Raw genomic sequence first — 18,444 nt, 5'->3', positions numbered from 1 at the left:
TACTCCATCTACACACTGCCCACAACAAGTATTAAGAAAAGGGATATGGGATTTGAGATTGAAAAACTCCTCTTAGGTACTCACTTGTCAATTAAGGTAAAAAATGTTTAGTTGCATTTAAGAAAACAAATAGTAAGGTTTCTTTTGGTTCTCATAGAAAGAATGGTTGAAGCTTTAGGGTTTTGCCTACTTGTGTGCCCTTCTTCAAATCACAAGATTTACTCTTAATTTTAGCCATACCGAATTTTGTTCACCATCTAGGAGCCGAACTTCTAAAAATTATGGAGGCCAATTTAATATAGTCAGATTAAATATACAAACACCAATGCTTTGAATGAAATGTTAACATATTTTTCTTGGTCCTCACCAAAACTATTTCTTCAATAGGCTTCACGTAGGTTTACTAGGAGAGGTGACCTGAATGATGTCTATGGACTATCTTAATATTGAAAAGAATTGTGAATGGATATCCATGAGCATTTTCTTTTGTTGGTATTTTGTGCTGCTTAAAAAAATGTAGTTAAGTAAGAATGCATGTTTCACAACCATCTATTATTATCATAAATTGTAAAATCAATAAAATAATTTATCTTTTTTCTAATCTTATGTTTCTTTTAGTGCCAATGCTCTGAAACTAGCTTCACTAAGGGTACAAGAAACTCTACTAATTTAAGTAGATACAAGTGGTAAGGTACTCAACTAATTAAGAAACTGTCAATTGGGTAATGCTATGCAACTATCCTCACTGAAGGCACAAACTGATAAAAATAGATAAAGAGGGAGGATGCATCGATGACTCTAAAAGATGGATGGGTCTTCCAAAATATCCTATTCTAATGTAGGAAAAAGTAAATAAAGAAAAAAAATAGGTCGTGATTGACAATTCTGATTCTTTTTAATTTTCCAATTTGGCATCTATGCAAGCTTTGAATATTTGGTAGAACAGTAGTGTATGGCTATTTGAATAGGTAATCTAAGTAAAGCATCACATCCATGGAAAAAATATCTTCATGATTTATTTTTAATTTATAAATGTTTTTGTTTTTGTAATGCAATGCAATCATCAAATGTGATAATGAATTTTAGACAGGTGGAATATTAGGTATTAATTGGTAAAAAATAAATAAACTAGGAAACCATTAACTAAAAGAAAAACCTTACAATGTGCCTTTAGTATTGTCTGCAATGTTGTCTCCACCCTTGCAATAATTAGAGGACTGGAATAAGACCAAATAATGTTGACACATAAATCATGATTTATAGTTCGATTGTCATTCATCTTTTTGAATGTCCTTTATTAGTTTAGAGAAATTTAGTGATACTTTGTGGTCTATAAGGGACTTCAACATTCAAGAGGAAGATAAGGCCCTAATACTAATACTATATAGTCATTCATATACACATTCCAAATGTTTCTTGCTATTGTATGTGGAATTCTTTGTTGGCTGGCTTCTTTATTTTTTTTCAAAAGTTCTCTTTTTGGTTTTGGGTGAATGGCAAAGGAGTCCTTAAAGTGTGAAGTCTTCTTATTGTGGCCTAATGGACATAACTCTAGAACATGTTCTAGAATAGTGAAATTGTTTAAAGTTAAGCTTACAACAATGGATGTGCATATGTATCTGAGAAAGAGTGTAAGTATAGGGGATCTCATTTAATACCATGGGTTTAGTAGCTTAGAGGTAGATTCTGGAATAGCTGGACATGAAGGGTATTTGTCTTATGGATTGATTCATACTTCTAGCAAATCCAGATGCAGAAAGAAAGGTGAGAAAATTTCCAACAACTCTAATGTAATTGAGTTCTTTTTATGGTGTTTTGCATCTTTTATGTCTCATTGTTTTTTGAATGAGATTGAGTCTCAATAAAGGTTAAACTATATTTTTATGTGTTGATTGTTCCCAAAATTCATTTAGAGTGCATTCTTAAAATCAACAAAGAATGGGGTCAATACATTTGTATGCATGGTAAGGATTAATTATGATTATAAATCCAAAACTCCCTATTTAATAAAATCTATACATGTTTGTGTTGTTTTTCCATAGTTAATTTAGATTGCATCCTTATGCTCTAAATAGGGGATCATTACATTTGAATTTGTATATGTTTGTGTTGTTTTTTTATAGTTAATTTAGATTGCATACTTATGCTCTAAACAAGGGATCATTACTTTTGTACCCATCCATGATAGGGATCCATGAAGACTATGAATTCAAAAGTTCTTTCTTGAAGTTAATAGCCTTTCATAAAAAACTTCTTTATTAATTTATGAACTCTGAAGTAAGATTTAGATAAAGTATTTGTACCCTTCCATGTTAAGGATCCATGAAGACTATGAATTCAAAAGTTCTTTCTTGAAGTTGATAACCTTTAATAAGAAACTTCTCTATTAATTTATGAACTCTGAAGTAAGATTTAGATAAAAGTATTTGTACCATCCATGATAAAGATCCATGAAGACTATGAATTCAAAAGTTCTTTCTTGAAGTTGATAGCCTTTCATAAGAAACTTCTTTATTAATTTATGAACTCTAAAGTAAGATTTAGATAAAGTAAGCTTTCCATGTTCTTTAAGCCAAAGAAAGTTCTTAATTTTTTTAATAGTGCTTTCCTTATTAACAAGATTTGTTTTATCTCTACTTTTAGATTAGAAGTGTCTTCTAGATCCTAGGTTTTAAGGTTGTTTTCTATGGTAAAAATTTGAAGCCTCTATTTTAACATGACAGATGATTAGCATATGAGGTTTTGATCTCTTTACAAGATAAATCTTCAGATATAGGCTATCTTGATTGAAATATAATTATAAATAAACTGCTTGATAAAAATGATTATCTTCTAAAGTTGAGAGGACTTGTTCATTATATTATCTTAGATAACTTGATTGAATTATTATTATAAATAGTTTGATTTACAAAGATGATTAATATCATTAGAAGTTAGGAAAGACTTGTTCATAATATTATCTTACATCAACTAATGCTGGATAATTAATGTTCAACATCACTTCACTCAATTCTAATTTCTCATCTACGACTTTTGTTATCAGTGAACGGGGGGAATAAACAAATTCCATAAATTTGTAGGTGTTTTGTATAGGGGTGCCATGGAGTGAGGAGGAGCACAAACTATTTTTGGCTGGACTATAAAAGATTGAGAAGGGTGATTGGAGAGGGTTGCCCTAAACATTTTGTTACAACTAGAACTCCAACACAAGTGGCCAACCATGCCCAAAAATATATTTTGAGACAAAGCAGTTTTCCCAAAAAAATGTTGATCAAGAATCTTTGATATTTTCCCACATGGTCAAAATGTATAAATATCTCATTTCCATAACTTAATCAAGATTTCTAAAGATTTTTCTTTGTAAATTACTATTTTTATTTATTTTCTCTAGGTTTTTTCAAATTACAAGCTACTTTGTAAATGAGGATTCACTAGAAAACCCACAAGTATCTTCCCATAATTTATATGAGAATGTAGATTTATTACTAGAGGTAGTTCCAAATTTATTTCTCTTCATATCTAAAAATGGATAAAGCATGGATAATTTGAGCCACATGTTTTGTTGCCTTCATGGCCAGATCTAAAACAGAGTAGTAGAAGTGGTTACAATAGTGATAAAAATAAAGAGATATGGGTAGAAAAGAATAGCCTTTTTTGTTATCCTCTTTAAAGAAAAAGTTTCTATATAAAAAATTATAACTATGCATATTATAAATTTTACATATCATAGTAAAAAAAAAATAGAGGAAGAAAATACAATTTTAGTTCGTTTTTTGTTTATCAGTATTTACAAATAAAACTAGTAACAATATTTGAGTCTTTCAGTTTCTAGTATTGCTTCAACATGTATTGATATTAATAATATTTTTTATGACGAATTGTGGTCATAGTAGAAATTCTAGTAGAATAGGATTCACCATATCCTCCATGTCTAACAAAGAGCTACTATAGAATTTATTTCATATGCATTTGTGATGAGGGACCCCTAGACCAGAGTTTTTTCATATTTTATAGATCTTATGTAATGCCCCGCTCGGGAACCCAAGAGAATTAAACCTAACATGTTACAATGTTTACTGAACTATTTTTTTAAAAAAAGTTTTAAACAACATCAAGATAACATTAATGCAGAAGCAATATGAACATACACATCAAATACACATATGCAAATATAGATATAGTTTCAATTCCTCAAGAGTTCCTTTACATTGAGTCACATTTAATAATTTTAAATTAATTAGTTTAAGTTTCAAATACAATGTCTCAAGATCATAAAGAAATAATAGATACATAATCACATAAGCAAATGCATAAGTATAAACAATACAATGAAAGTACATCCAATCAATAACATCCACTGCACATGTCGCAGGGTATGTGAGAAAAGATACAATACATCATAATACATGATAACATATATACATCATCTGAAAAGAAGTCTCTAAGAGAAGAAATAAGAATGATAAAGGTACATCTTCTGCACGAACATCCAACAGCTAGCAATGTGAAGGGGGACCCAAATGGTAAGAAGGCACTACCTCCCGATCACGTGGTTACCTAGTCAGGCTTCCACTCCCACCGTGCAGGGAAGATAATGAATGATCCACATATGGCTATCAAACATAAAACATTCCTAGGCAAGGTATCCCTAATAGCCAAAACTACCTCAAAGGTAACACATGCTACTCAAGAAGATAAAATAATCCAAAAGTAAGAACACTCAATCCAATACTGACACCACATAACCAAACATCATACACGAACCAAGTATAGACCAAATACCAAGATCACAAGATAAAGTCAACAAAATACAATCACCTCAAGTCAAAAGCCACATGTCAAAAGTACATCATCCATGAATCATCAATCCTCATCAATGAAAGTAAATATCCATTATAAACACATCCAAAAATAAGTACACCACCAGAGGTACACAAAATCTACAGAGATCTATAAAGGAGACTCAGGCTACATACTGGGGAGTGTCATCACATGGTTGCTTGAGTTACCCAGGACTGATCTCTTAATAGACCCCGGACCCTCAAGCGTTGAGTTACCCTAGACTGGTTACTTTGAACCCCGAACCCTCAACATCACACATATGGAAACTAAAAAGCCCTCTCAAGAAGACGAGGCACTCTTCTTATTCCCATCCTTAGTCTATAAAAGCACTAAAGGCATGGGTAGATCAAATATCTCTAACTTATCTTTTTAGTGTGTCCCCCCCCCCATAAATTTTAATTACTAGATTATCACTTATTACATAACTTGCATTAGGTTACCCTGGTACTGACCACTTTGGGTCCCAGACCCCTATGCAAGCCACTCCCAAGTCACGTACCTAGACAACCTCTCCTAAGCACATAAAAACATAGTTGTGTCCCATACCACAACACCCATAAAGTTCAAACTCGGTTCCTTAACGGGCAACCTAATAACAAGATGGTTCTCCCACCCAAGTAAACATAATTGTACCACCAAGAAAATCTCATAAACATAATTTCAGTTTAAATCACAAGATATATCATGACATCCAGTCACATAAATGGTATAACATAAATCTCACAAAACCTCTAGTGTACATCCTAGACTGGTCAACATCTAAACAATACCAAAATCCAATGCATAGATAATACAAGCAAAACAGTATAGTTTTATAGTTTGAGTTACAAGTAAAGTTTCAATTTTGTGTTCAATGTATGTTTTTCAAGTATACAAGATTCTTAATATCGCCCTTATAACTTAACCCAATCATTTATTTGAATAAAGTATAGAGTTACCCCTAATTGATTTAAATCAAATTTTAGTAATAAGTTAGCATAACTATTTACCAATATTATTAAAGCAATATCTATTGATCTTTGAGTAAAATAATTGTGATTTTATTAAAAATCAATAAAGTCAATTCACTTCTTCTTAAATAATTTCCATTATTTAACAATCTCAAATAAAATCGTAATTATATTACTATCATTAATTAATTATTAAATTATTAAATGTTAATAAGATTTATCAATAAAATTATTAACAAATAATAATTTAAATTTAACATAATCTAAACTTAACAATTTAAATTTAATAATTTATAAATTTTATTTGTATATGATTCAAATTTAATGATTTAAAAATCATTTAATAAATTAAAAATTAATATAATATAAATTTAATAATTTATAATTTTAATTTAATTAAAATTTAATAATAATAAAATTATAATAAAAACAAATTTTAAAAAAAAATACTATATATAATAATAAAGCCGCTGGCTTTATATAGCCATGCAGTCAACCTTAAAAAGGTTGCCGCAGGCTTTTATAAGCCAACCTTGCGGCAGTTTTAATAACACCGCCCCAAACGCATCGCAGTACACTGCAATTCCTGCAGATGCATGGGGAGTGCCACTAGGGGTAGGTAAGTGAAGAAAGGTAATTGTTATATATTTATTTATTTTTAATTATTTGTAAATTTAGTTTTATTTTATTTTAAATAAACTTTTTAAAATATATTACCAATTAAATATATATATAAATTCAGTTTTACTTCCTTTAAAATTTCTATAATATTATCTTAAATAAATAATTTATTATTATTATTTTTAAATATAAAGAAATGCAGTCTCATAGAGAAAATAATTCTCACCATTTGAATTTCAATCTAAAATCTTCTTTTTATTTCAAACCCTATTCAAATCAAATTCTAATTTCTTCAATCTACAAAACTAGAGTTTTCTTATTGCTTTTCTAATCCCTACGTACACAAAAGATATAGAGACACACCCAGTAAATTTACAACATTGAATGTTCAAAGGTTTATCACAGAGAATTTATGATTCTACTATCCACAAGCACGAAGAAGACAAGAACGAAAGTTGCATAACTCAATCAGTGGTCAAAACACAAGACCCTACCTATACCAATGCTAAACTCTAATAGCTAGATGAAAATTCCTACGCAAAATCTTCAAGCCATGACAAATTCCCTTCTTTTCCAAACCCTTCCAGTTGCTCTCCAAAACCTGTGTCCATCATAATGACCCAAAAATCGTCTAATATAGAATCTAATTACCTTTAGGGTTTCTGTCACCACCACTTCTAAAATAGAATAATTTTATTTAATTAATTCATTCATGCACAATTAATTTCCTTTTTTAATTAAAATATTCTTTTATTATTCCTTTCATGCACGTTAAGTGAATTGTTAAATTACTTTATTTAACTTTCCACTTTACTTTACTTTAAATTACTTTATTTAACTTTCCACTTTACTTTACTTTAAATTAATTTATTAACTTTAATCTCATGCGCACTATAATAAAATATCTTAATCAAGTTCACATATTTTATCTTTTAAATTAATCTCTTATATTTTAAACTCATTCATGCGAACTTAAAACATATTCATAATTTAATATCTTTTCACTTCTTAATTTATTTTTGAACGTTTTAATTTGATAAATATTTATTAACTTAAATAATAATAATATTTAGCATTTATTTAAAAATGAACTCTAAATATATTATTATTAAATTAAATAAATATTATCACGTTCTAAATTTAATCTTAAAACTTTTATCTTCAAATTCAATTCTTTATATTTAATTAATTTCTCAATTAATTAAATATAATTAAATATTTAAAATGTCATAATAATTTTTCCATTAATTAAATCATTAATTTAATCTTTTAATTAGACTTAATTAACAGAAAATTCATTAAAGACTCACAAAACAACATATGCACAAAATACTAACGGGTTTTAAAAAGGTAGACAATCTGTTACGAGTCCTCCTTACAGGACAAGTATTATAGGCTTATGGCTAGGATTGGACCTGATCATTATCTTCCCATTCTCACCATTTGAGTATTTGTAATAGGGCACGCTCATCCTGGCAATTCAGAGAAGTCGATGCCTGGTACCTGCATCCTACATAAAATACAAGCATGTACATGTATATAATATATCTAAACTAAATAGACAATGGCGGGGAGTGGTTCATCGTGTAGATCCCGACTAGCAGGTGACTACAACTCCCTCCCTTAACCACGTCAAACACTTCAGACAGAAAGATAAAATAAACACGCACACCATACACATGCAAGTATGGGGTAAGTATCGTAAAAATCACAAGTCTAATATCAAATGCGTACATATAATAATGCATCTCTATCAATTCAACATAATCATCATTAAAGACATCACGTTAACATTGTTACAAAAGAAACCACATTTACTAATTAGGAATCATTAAGACATCATTAACGTCATGTGAAATCAAATCAACAAGTATATATGTAATCCAAAACATCAAATAATATCATAATATGTAAATCCAATATCTCTAAACTAATAAATGCATAAAATCAACCTAAAAGAATTTGACAATGATAATAGAAATGTGATCTAGGGGCAGGCACTACATCTTAGCCATATTGTATTAGAAGCTAGAAATTATTTATTTGACTATTGAGACCTATACACTCAGTGACCAACTATGCCAAATTAAAAACATACCTCACATTACATTCTTCACTTGTATAAATTAGATGGGAGAAATGAGTTGAATACCATTTCTTGAATAATATAATTCATCATTACTTCCTTTTGAATTTCATATTCAATGAAATTTAATGGAGATAAAATTAACCTAATATGATAAATAAAAACAAAGAACACAAATGAGTGATGATTATTCCTACTACACACTTGATGATAAATGTCCGGATTATGTTGCACACAAAATTTTCTTGATGAAGCAATCCTTTGTAGAATTTAGATTTAAAAAAATTATAACATAGAGATTTGGTTGATATTATTTACAATGCTCAAAATGAGTTGACTTTGATCACCCACTTCTAGTCATGTTGGTTTACTCCATGGAATCTAAAATTAAAGGATTTCTTCAAAATAAATTTGACTAGAAACTTCTAAAGCTTTACTAATGAAAGGGGGAAAGATTTTGTAAACCATGTTTTTATATGATGTCAGATGAAAGGGTGTTAGGGTAGTTCTTATATAGGAGGGATCAAAATAAACATATATTTGGTTCTTGAGTCAGTTCAGAAGTACTAAAAAAAGTTTCTAATATAGGAGGGATCAAAATAAACAATTTTTTTGTTCTTGAGTTAGTTTAGAAGTACTAAAAAATGCAATTGTGTTTATTCTATGACTAGAAGACAACTCAATAATCTCATAGGGATGGAGGAATTATGCTAAAATATGATAGAAAAGATAACTTGGTTAACTTCCCAAGATATAGTAAGAAGGTCTCTAAGGTTGGCCAGTCCATATCACTGTAAGTGTATCATTATATTCCTTTAGTTGATGAGAAACACATGGAAATCAAAATGTAAACATTTTATGGCTAATGAATTATAATCTTAATCTTTAGAAAGGAATTCATGAAAATTTCTCTACACTTTCCACATCAATTTCACATTCATATTGGATAGTCGACCTAGGTTGTGTTTCTATTTTATATTTGTAAGAAAATGACATCTATGATGGTAAATAACTCAACATGAGTACAAGATCACTACTAAATAGTCTTATTATGTTATCTTTTCTCACCCTATGAAACATTTATCAAATGGAAACATGATGTGTTATCTAAAGCATCAGGTAGGGGGAACTTAACTAATAAAATGCATATGTGGAACATGAATTTAATCAGAATAAAACCCACCTTCTTGTAGTTTGTTTTCCTTTGGAATAATTCTATTTTCCCATTCATCCTTTATCTAGCTTTTATTTTTTTTTAAAATTATTTCACTCTTAAATTTTAATGTAAACGTTATATGAAAACTAAAAATTTTCATGTGCATGGTGTGAGACACACACGTTCATCTACTATAGGTGTTTGGAGCTGGACCATTGGACCCATATGCCTTTGACTAGTGGTAAGTTGCAACAACTCTAGAAAACATAAATGTGTTCGATTTAAAATTAATAGTATGTCATTCAATGATGTCTATTAACTATAGGAAACCTTTTTTGAGGAAATCCTTATACAGAAGATACTCATGCTCTAAACCAAATCAAGGCCTTTCATATTGTTTTAAGTTTTCTTGGGTTAGTGTCATTTGAAGAAAAAGTTCCATTATATTTGACTATTCAAGTATATTATTTGTTTCTGACAACAACAGAATGCTACTAAACTTAGTATTTGTTTAGTCAACAATCTATTAGCATGTTACCTTAGCCTAAATTTATTCTGACTAATGTCAAAGCATAGGACAAACAATAATGTGATAGCATATGATACTGTCCATTATTGATGTAGAGACTTAGATAACTAATAGTTACATAATATATACAAGTGAGATTTTATTTCATGATCTATTCATATGAATTTTTTGACTATATTCCTTTGTGATTCCATTTACTAAAATGCCTCTAATCTATTCACATAAGTTTCTTGGGTATATTCCTTTGTGACCCCCTTTTACTGAAATGCCAGAATGTAATTTTTTTTTGTAAAGTGCATTTCGTATATGGTTCAGTTATGGCTAACTAGAGCAATGGAAAAATATTCAATCAGAACTAGTTGTGGGCCTAAAATTGAAGTTTCCCTTAGACACATGGATTTCATATCTAGATATTTCTTCCATGTTTTGACATCAACCAAGTATGTTTCATATGTAATAGTTCTATTTATTTCATTAGTGAAGTTTTCTTTAATCTTTTTACAAAAAGAAGACACAAATATAACCATTCAGTGTTGCAACATAAATTCTGCAACATTACATGATAACCTTGAACCAAGTTGTCCTTGGAAAGGAAGGTTAGTACTCTATTAGAGTCCCTTCATACATAAACATAAACTTCTAGAATGGTCCAAAGTTTGTGTTAACCACTCATTTGATTACAATCTAATTTGATGCATCCAGATTATAGGGACTTAGTAATTTGTTCTTTGATCTTTGATGGTTCATATGAATTCAATTTGAGTGTCACATCTTCACCCTTGAACTACTTCTTTCTTATGTAATTTCCAAATATATAGGTTGGTTATTGGGTCCATCCACATCTTGAGTCCATGAATTAATTCATAAATATGGCAAGACTGCATCTATACTTCAACTATACTTGCCATGATTTCAACTATGAATGAATGAATTCAATTACATCCCAATATCAACTATACATTTCATGTGAATGTGACTTTCTATACATGCCAAGAGTTCAGCCAAGCTTGATGTGTACATTTAGGCATAAGGAAAAATAGTTGGTGGACAATTTGTAGACATTAGAATCACTGCAAAAACTTGTCCTTTCTCTTCTCTCACATGTTTCTAGTTCCTCTATTGTAGACATGAACTACACATATAGTTGTATTGACTCTCTAAATTTGAATGTTTTTACTTTAGTGATAGTGGAAAATCTTGTTGGAGTGCATGTTGTGTTGCATATAATAAATTTCAAGACAACTAAGTTGGGCACACCTCAACACAATGGTGGTATGTAGAGCTAGAGGAGAGATGACTATGTGATGGTGAATGAGATGTGTAGATTGGATTAGAGGAAATAGCTCCACTTCCTTATAGTTCTAATGATGATTTTTCTATATCCATTTTTTATAGTGTATCCATATTTGTACCTATATCCATATCCATGCAACATTAGACTTTTGCTGCAAACTAGTCCCTTGTTGGAACTTTATCTCTTACTCATAGAACTTTAAAACTATCATATTTCTTGTCAACAATAGCCACTTTATTTGTTCACTCATCACGCTTGTGTGGCCACAACTTCTGGGTCTGCACTAAACAATTTTGGTACTAAACTATTTTCAGCACTAAAACCTTCTTTGTAGTTCAAATATATCTATGTCGTAATCTTCTAAGGCATCTGGATGACCAAGTGAATGAAAATATATAGGAAAAACAATGGCATGCTACCACTAGTTGAAGATGTGAGCCAATGATTGTTTCTAGAGGCAATCATCTCTCTTTCAATTAGAGTAAAGATATTCATGATCATTTTACAAACTGCAAAAGACATACTACTTGGTCTATTTTCACTTTTAGTAGTGGGTCAGGGCCAATGGAGTAGTACAATATGAGTGGAAAGGGAGAAGAATATCACAAATGGACAACAATAACTTTATTGTTAACATAAAGTCAATTGCATGTGCATAAATTTTCTTGACAAATTCTATTTTAAGTCTTGTTGGAACTACAATACACAAAAAAATCAAGTATTCAAGGAGAGTTGAAGTAGAAGTGATATAACCTTCACAAGGCAGCAACAACATAGTTGTACAAATTCTAGGATATTTGTAGCATTTTAGTGTTGAATGATGTAGAATTTGAGGTTTTAGTTGAGCTGTAACAATGATTTGGTAATAGTATGAGCATGAAAGGTTCGATAGGGAGCAAGTTTTAGTTTCTTTTTGCAATGTCATTCATTCATGGCGAAGGGTGGAATTTTAAGTTTTTTGGAATATGAGACACAAACAATATTTCTTTGTTTCTCATGTTACACATTATCAAGTAAATGCCCCTTTTCCCATATGCAATTCTCATGTCTTGAGGTGACTATGGATCACTCTTCTACTATGGTTTCTCTCATGGCAGCAAACTTGTTAACTTTGCACTCTTCACAAGATGATTTAGATCTTGTTATGCAGGAACCTTTGATGAGTTAGATGTAAAATATTTGTTATGCATTAGGGGTTTTCATGGAATCTTTCTTGGAGAAAGTAGAAACATTGATGCACTATTATGAGAAGTGTAGGTTGTGGGCACTTAGTTAAATAGAAAAAATAGTTGGGGCCTTTTGTAAGGATAGAACACGTTTTCAATGATATAAATATGAAAAATAATTATTTTACTAAGGGTTTGGTATCAAATTTAATTGTCTAGTAATTGTTTGGTGATTCAATGATCTATCCTCCTCTAAGTTGATTGGAAGTCACCTTAACTAAGAGACATTTTATTGCTTAGTCTTTATACTATATTTTTAAATGTTCAAACATCTTTGTGGGGTTATGTAAGCTCCATAAAAAATCTGACATGAGGAATTCAGCAAGGTTTATCTTGAATAAAATGTATTGAAATATCATATTCTATTGACCTTTTGAAGAGAAATAAAATATTTAGTCAAGAAAGTGTTTTTTAACTGAAAATTTCACTCAAATGTGTGTGAAGCTTGAAGCTACAAATAATTGTTTTTAAGAGTAGTAATATAGTTTTTATGGTATGGAAATCAATTTTTGTATAATATTAAGTATGGTGAAAAGGCTTGAGATGGTGGTACATAGGTGTTGAGTTGCACTAATTATTAATTGCTAGAGCAGTTATGTTTCCAACATGAGAATTTTCCAGTGGAGCATATGCATGTATCAACCTATGTTCTACATTTAGTTTAAAAAAATCTATGCGCAACTGACCATTTTTGTGTGTAGGTGAATGAGATGGGAAAGTGTTTCTTCTCAAGAATCACAATAGATATAGAAAAATTGTACAAAACATTCCATTTTTAACTTGATAGCAAGTTTATTTATTTAAATCTTTGAGGCTGCATAACAACAGATATGTGTAATTTTATTTTTATTATTTCACACATTTGACCAAATGTTAGAACTCCATAGAAAGGAAAAAAGTGTTGAAAGTATCATTAGACAAGCTTCTAAGTGTGGGGGTTATATTTGATTTGATTTTGTATATCAAATTATAGATTGTAGAAACCTAATAGTTTTAGTGATATTCTATTCATATAATCAATTTATATTTTATGTCTTATATTCAAATTTTAGTTTCCTATGTTAATCACAATAGACTTAGTTCAGCACTTACTATGTATTTTCCATGGACTCTAATAAAACTCTTCATGCTAGATATGGTATATAGATCATTATCTCATCCCAAGAAATTGGATATGATATTTCAATATTCATAAATGGAGGAAATGATATGTGTGAGTTTTTTGTTGTAGTGTTTTCAAGCCTACAACATGTGGTTGCAATTGTTTTCTGGGATGCTCACTATGTGAAAGAAAGGAGAGTTTTGGGTATGAACAACAAGATACCATGGTATGTATGGATTGACCACAACTGCACAAAACTTAGAGTACACTTTTTTAGGGGTTCTAGTTGTTTGGAATGACCTCATAGTTGTACTTTAGTTAAGACTATAAATTTATCTAATCTTTATAGTGGAAATGTTTGTATGGGTCTTTTTTTTGTTGTTCTAAACTCAACTAAAACCAGAAATATCTTTTCATGGAGCTCTAATAGCATGTGATGACAATGAAAAATATTCACATAGGCACATAATAGTGTTTGTAAGTATTCACTTCAAACAAATTTAGCATTTAAACTGGGGCCTGCTACTCCACAATTGCTAGAATTGGATTTATGTTTATATCATTTTCTCTTTTGAAAAGAATGGTTACTATAATGGCTTGAGTGACTTTTCAAACTTGTACATTCGATTGAGATTTTAGATTTGGTGCTCTTATATTCAAATGCATGGACATATTCTTTATTGTGATAATATTTTTTATAGGTCAATAAGGATTCGTCCACATTATTTACATAATTTTTATGTGAATTATCTCTTTAACTAGCTAGTTTAATAAGAGTTATAAAATTGCATTTTTTTTAAAACTTTGTGATGTAGTTGTTTGCAATGTGAAAATAGAACATTGGATGCCCTAGATCTTGTTGATGATAATCATTTGAATCTTCTTGATTGGAGTGAAAGTAATATTTTTTCGATAGCTCTTAGCAATGTAGTTTACTTATGGGATGCAAACATGAGCATTAACTCTAAGCTATTGAGTGTAGATAATGGTGTTGTTCTAATAAGCAGTGTTAATTGGGCACCCAATGTGAAAAATGTTTCTGTTGGATTGACTAGCTCTTCTAATTGATAGATAAAGATTATGATGTTTTTGATGTATTAATTTTATTTTCTTGTCTTCATGTACTACATTATTTACATAGTAGTTTTATCACATTTGAATGCAATTGAGATCTTCAAAAGGTCATTGTGGCCATGTAGGCTCACTTCCCTAGAATGACACTATTCTTGCAACTAGTGGTAATGTTAGCAAAGTAATACTCCATGATGTTTGTATTGGTAATTCCAATGTTAAGACATACAGAGGCCATGAGTAGGAAGTGTGTGGATTAAAGTATATGCCATCCTCTAATGTTAGAAATTGGGATCTTTAGAGGATGGAAAAATACTATAGTGTAGTCATAGCCTTGGCATGGTGCCATTTTCAGCACAATCTTTTAGAATTTTGTGCAAGTCTTACAGACTATTCAATTAAGTTATAGAATAGTCTTACTGGAGTATTCCTTAAGACCATCAACACCAACTTTTAAGTTTGTGGATTATTGTGGAATAAACATGAGCATGGCCTCTTGATTGCACATGGATATATTGAGAACCAATTGACTTTATGGAAATATTCATCTATGGTAAAGATTGTAGAACTTATTAGCTATGCTTCTAGGGTGTTGCATATGGCACAGGTATGCATTCTTTTGGAATTTGGATACATTTGCATTCATTCCTTAGTTTAACCAATTAATACATTAACCCTCACTATATTTTTTATTATAGTACCCAAATGGGTATACTATTGCATTAGTTGGAAGAGATGAGACCTTAAGATTTTGGAAAGCCTTTGGAACTTATGATAGCTAAAAGAGTACCAAAACTAAAGATCTAGAAAGTATCCTTTACAATAATTTTATGCATAATCTTTAGTAGTTTGTTGACTACATAGAATAGTAAAATTTTATACTTCTGGTGATCTTAGATTCTTTTTTTCTTATTGTGTGATTCATTTATATTCCTTAAGTAAGAACTTGTTGGTACTACAATAATTTTTATGGCTATTGGTGTGCATGACGTAGTTTTTTATGTTGCATCAGTGACCACATTTTATGCTAACACTACTAATGTTTTGTATGATCACATTCTAGTTATATTTAGTCTTTGTAACTCCTTAATAATTGAAGGATGATTCAAGGTAGAGACAAGAGAATCTAGGTGTGTATGTATCTAGATTTAGGAATAGACATGTATGTAGTCTCTTCTTATAGGAGCAGCATTTGCAAGGGAAGAAATTGACTTATTATCTTGCAAAGAACAACTTTGAATCTTCCATAAGTTCTAAGGGCCAAAAAGTGAAGGGAATTTCAAGTGAGAAGATAAGAAACACTCTTCTTATTAAACAACTAGTACATATGATCTTGTAAAATGAGAATTTATCTTCCATGACCAAGATTGGATTTCATATACTCTGGATATGGTCTGGGAAAGTTTTAACTATCTGTTTATATTTAAGTATCTATTTTTCTTGGAATTTTGTAGGTTACAGAACCAATGGAGTGCCTATGTTTTTTGGTGGGTGTTTATAAACACCACCTATGTTGAGGAAGTGCATAGCTCTTGATTCTTTTTGTGCTTAAACTATTTATATATTCATTCTCCCTTCTCTAATCTTAAGATGAAGTTATCATTGCATTCATATTGATTGCTGGACTACCTCACTGCATTCATATTTGATTGCTGGCTACTTTCAAAAATTTACTACTACAAAGAGGGGTGTGTGAAAGACAATTTTTGAGACAAGTTTATAATGAATTATCTTCATTTGAGATAAAAAGAAAGTTGTGAGTCATCTCAAATATGTATATAACTGAATGTCTTAATATATTGTCTTACATAATTGTCTCCATAAGACAAAAAGACTTCTTTTCTATATTGTCTTATAGAGACACTGTTTTAAGATAATATATTGGAACATCCACTTAAAGACATATTTGAGATGATATGTAACTTTCATTCTGTCTTGAATGAGGACAATTTATTAAAAATTCGTCTCACAATTTGTCTTCAAACTTCCCCTCTTTGTAGCACACTGCCTACACATATTAAAATCTTATATAATACGATTATGTACTGCAACTACTCATGCATTATAGAATATTACAAGTGTGGGAGTAAAGAGGAGAATTATTCTTTTAATTAGTATGGTCTTTACCAATGTAATTGCCAGGACTATAGTTCCATGTCATGAAAATATCGCCACTGTCACACACAACTCTAGCGCACCCTAAAACTTGGGTTTCGTTCCAAACAATCTGCGTATAATGCCCGCACATTTCACCACTCACACAACTGTTGACCTCGTAGTTATAATACTCCTTTTCTTCAAGGCAGTCATTAACAGCATCCAGAGGAGTCCATTCTGAGCCGCTGCAACAGCAAATGTTCTCGCCATAGGGCCCACCCGTGTGCATCAGCTCACAATCGACCCTCCATTGCTCAGGCCACCAGCGGGCGTATGACTTCATTTGTAAATGCCTTGATTTATCAGCGACTTCTCTAGCCCGTTAAAAGGCTTCTAATATCCCTGTCTTTTATAGCCTGTTTATTGGTGATTACGTGGACTTGTGCTTTACAATGGGACATCTTTCATTATTGCTTGAAACAATTCACGTCAACCTTGTAGACGATGTGTATTCTTCTAATCTTCTTGGTGGTAATGTACATGTTGTTCTCTGGTGTAGATTGTTGCTGGTCTTTATTAAAATATTTTTATTTCAATATTTGAGATAAGGTGAGGGGAGAGATATTGGCCGGTTTATCCTTCTTACTTGGCTTCTGTTATTTTCATTGAGGACAAGTAAAACCGAGAGTGTGTTTTGGTGTTTTGCGGCCTGTTATGCCATTCTATATTCAGACGGCATCGGTTACATAAAAAATCGTTCACGGGGTGAACGAACGTGAAGTTGCCAAATCACTATAGTTTGCACCAACATAGACAATCCAACGGAATTTATAGAGAGTTATAATAAATAAATAATAATATGTTCATGTACTTATGAATTGTTCAGTTTTGAAGGTGCATAACAGGAATTTATAGTTTACAATAGGTGAATTGAACTTCTCGTCTTGGAAATTATCAAAAATATTAGTCATCTAACTGTCCTCAGTTATATTTAATAAAAAATTAAGTGCTCTAGTTTTTTACTTTACATTTAAATAGAAATAATGAATTAAAAAATATATATTTAAGATATTTAAATAGATTGAAAAATCATTGAACAATTAAAATATTCAAGATGTATATTACTATTATGGAAATCCTTTCTATCTTTATGATGGTTATTAGAGTGGAAAATAAAATTTTATCACAATCAAGATTTACGTGATATAATCTTGATAGTGATTGAGGCAAGTCAATCAAGCTCACACATCCTCACAGTTATAAGTAAATAGAAACAAATATGGAATGAAAAAAATATTAGAATTCAAAAGTAGATGAATATCCCATTGGTATAAAATTCAAATAGATGATTCTATTTGTAGTGTGAGGAGGGTAAACATTTGCCATCTAGAATAGGAAATGTTGACTACAATAGTGGCATGAATGTCCAAGTAATTATATCTATGTAAATATATAGACCTAATCAAGCTT

General features: G+C 30.5%; 2 pseudogenes; one reads left to right on the top strand and one right to left on the bottom strand.

Annotated features, from left to right (window-relative positions):
• The first annotated feature begins 6,278 nt into the window (after positions 1-6,278).
• Positions 6,279-15,722, top strand: LOC149557716 (cell division cycle 20.2, cofactor of APC complex-like; annotated as a pseudogene).
• Positions 15,723-16,856: 1,134 nt separating this feature from the next.
• LOC149557715 (pathogenesis-related protein PR-1 pseudogene) lies at positions 16,857-17,317 on the bottom strand (annotated as a pseudogene).
• Between the last annotated feature and the right edge of the window lie 1,127 nt (positions 17,318-18,444).

The sequence above is a fragment of the Cupressus sempervirens genome, chromosome 5, assembly GCF_028749045.1.
Source record: "Cupressus sempervirens isolate cs-2001-9-10 chromosome 5, ASM2874904v1, whole genome shotgun sequence".
In the NCBI taxonomy this organism is placed as follows: domain Eukaryota; kingdom Viridiplantae; phylum Streptophyta; class Pinopsida; order Cupressales; family Cupressaceae; genus Cupressus; species Cupressus sempervirens.
This window is presented reverse-complemented; position numbering and strand designations above follow the sequence as displayed.